The sequence below is a fragment of the Montipora foliosa genome, chromosome 4 (genome assembly GCF_036669935.1).
Source record: "Montipora foliosa isolate CH-2021 chromosome 4, ASM3666993v2, whole genome shotgun sequence".
NCBI lineage: Eukaryota > Metazoa > Cnidaria > Anthozoa > Scleractinia > Acroporidae > Montipora > Montipora foliosa.
Window position 1 is genome coordinate 34259097 of NC_090872.1, and position 3007 is coordinate 34262103.

The 3007-nt window shown below is 40.1% G+C and overlaps 1 pseudogene; it reads right to left on the minus strand.

Moving 5' to 3' along the window:
- The window catches only part of LOC138001253 (kappa-type opioid receptor-like), a 2813-nt pseudogene extending 13 nt beyond the window's left edge, over positions 1-2800 (minus strand).
- Positions 2801-3007: the final 207 nt, after the last annotated feature.

The window sequence follows — 3007 nt, forward strand, 5'->3', positions numbered from 1 at the left end:
TTCACCTTTTGTTTAAAATTTTGTCGGGACATTAATAATATAGTTGGTGCCTTTTTCAATTTTACCTCATAGTTCAATCAAGATTTGGAGTGCCTGCAGAAAATACAGTACTGCTAGTGGTTCCCGGTCACATGCCACAATTTGTCGAGATTTTTAATGGAAAAAAGTGGATATGAATAACAATATAATAGTTCATTGTATTATCATACTGGGCAACCTGTTTATAGAAACCAGCCAGAAAATACATTACATGTGAACCTTTTATTATTAAATTGGTTAGGTTTTGGAGTACAAATCAAATATGGCAACACTGTGGACCTGTAACGTGCAACTTAATTTTGTATCTTACGCCTCTTTTTGTTCTTCACAGCGGCCAACTACGATCGAAGGCAATTAATAACTGCAGTTGCGCATAATTTAATCAAAGGATTTAATTGGTTATCTTCTCAAAAAAAGTGTGTTTTGTGCAGGGTAAAGGCCAAAAATACGGACAAAAACATGAAACAAAGGAACTTGTCCAGTTTCATAACCATCTCCATGCATTAACTATGCTGAAGACAATATGTTATCTTTGTGTGTGAAGATATTTTTTTTTTGAGCGAAAGCTCACTTGGTCTTTCATTGGTGTTTATATAATAAATACTAATATTAACCCGGCGTTTGTTCTAGCATTGGTCCAGTAATGTTGCATCGATGCGCCTAATGATAAAAAAAAAAAAAACGTTTAGACGCGCGTAAGACGCCTTTTCTGTTACTGGTCCTGCTCCACTGCCAACAACGGTTACTCTTTGGTGGGGTGAAGAACGTCCACCTTGTATAATTTTTTCATTTGTCACGCAGTTCCCTTGAAGACGTTACGGGACCCAAACGACTCTGCCTAAGAAGCCACACTAGTAGGCTGGGTTCCTTGTCTTATCATTTCAGGAGCTTCGGGGACATATTCCAGATGTTTTTCATTCCACGCCTTTCTTGTAAATCCTCGGCGAAAAGCTGGCGCGCTTGTCGTAGTAACAACGTTTGTCCCCCGTCCGCACAAGTGAACAGCCCAAAGAGGGCCTTACGAAAACCATCGTTCAGAAGTACATAGAGGCAAGGATTGATGGCGCTGTTTGCATGAGCTATCCAAAAAAATACAAAGCTTGCAACGTATGGTAGTTTGTCCTGTTGATCAGGAAGCACAAACCAGAAGAAATGATTGACGTAAGATGGAAACCAGCACAGCGCGAAAACAACGCATATAACAACCAACAGTCGCATGACCTTGCGCCTGGACTTCTCAACCACGGCACGGTTGCTATCGGTCATGTTGCCTGGAATTTTACGACGAGCCAGTGTGCGGCATATCAAAGTGTGTGTAATGATAATTATGAAGAGTGGCAAGGCGTACATCATTACGAAAAGAGATATATGAAAGATTCTATATGCACGAAAAATTCTTCTTCTGAAAGATTGTTTATGGACAATGCGGAATAGCAATAGTAACCATTTGTGTCCGGATCAAATGACACATCAGAAAGAAACACGTAAGGGAACATTAACGCAAACGAAAGAACCCATATCGTCGATGATAGAATCTTTGGTCGTTGGAAAATCGCTTCTCGAAGAGGAAAGAAAACGGCGTAAAATCTATCAAAGGAAATGAGCATCATTGTCAAGACTGAAGCTGCTATAGAAATAGGCATAACGTAGAGAAGCACTTTGCAGGTAACGATTCCCAATTTTCCTCCAAACCAAAGACTTTGTTTGTAAAGATATGCGACTTGGTATGGCATAACTGTTACGGTCAGTAATAGATCTGCAATAGCCATGTTTGCTATAAAGAGGTTCGTTACATTTCTGGAAGATTTCTTTAACACCACGAACAAGCCAAGGAATTGCCAAAAAAGGCTATCAAGAAGGTAACTGTATATGCTGATGTCAAGGCAATCTGGGCTTTCAATGATAAATGATCAGGAACTTGTACTGTGGAACTGTGGTCGTTTGTTCCTAAAAGACAAAAAGAGGGTTACCAGACAAGTCAAAATCAAAGAGTCTAGTGATACACGCATGGCTTCGAGGCCCTTGTGTGAAATCGAGGCAAGTCGCCGTTTTGACTGACTCTTCCGTAATTCTCTGCTCGACTCGTGGTATGGTCTCTCGTTCCAAAACTCAATTTCCGAAGCACAAACACTAAAGAAAGGAAATCATCTTCAAGGTTTGTCGCAAATCTGCGCCTTTTATGTGGTTTTTAGATGAAGTTAAATAAATGAAATTTGATTTTTGAATATCCTAGTTTACTACTACCAATGATAATAATGATAATAATGATAATAATAATCATAATAATAATAATAATAAGCATATTTGTCCGTGAAGCAAAGTGTCGTGTGATACATGCATGGCTTCGAGGCCCTCGTATGATATCGAGACAAGGGGCCAGTCAGCCCAAGTTGTCAGGGCATTAGAAACTTATGATCGATGGTTTACGTTCGACCCCAGATCATCAGATACCGAAATAATATGGTGAGATATAATGAAGCCTCAAAGGACTGAAGTATAACGGGGGAGTGGGGGGGGGGGGGGGGGGTGGCATAAAGGAATCCATGGGTTCTGCCTCCGAAAAGTCTAACGGGGAAAAACGAAATAAAAAAGGGAGGTGATCCTGTTGAAGGTAAAACTGGCACTTCGTGTATTAAACTACTGCGACTAAATAAGCTTCAACCAACAATAAGCCACCTCGGTAAAAAATGGAAAACAACAAACCCGGTTTGATTTGCTTACCGTTTGTTTTCTGTAACCGGTTGTTGGGGTCAATATTCATTGTTATTTTAGCCTCAAGGAATCTGGACTTATCTGTTGAGACAATAAGGACGAACTCTGAGTACACATCTTAAAAGCGGTGGACACTAAGGTTCAAAGCACATATGTCCTTCTATTTGAATGTTCCTTTCAGTTCACCCAGAAAGGTGTCGCTGTTTTTGGCCTAATAGCTACCTTACTATGGTAGTATCCACTTAGGTTTGGATTC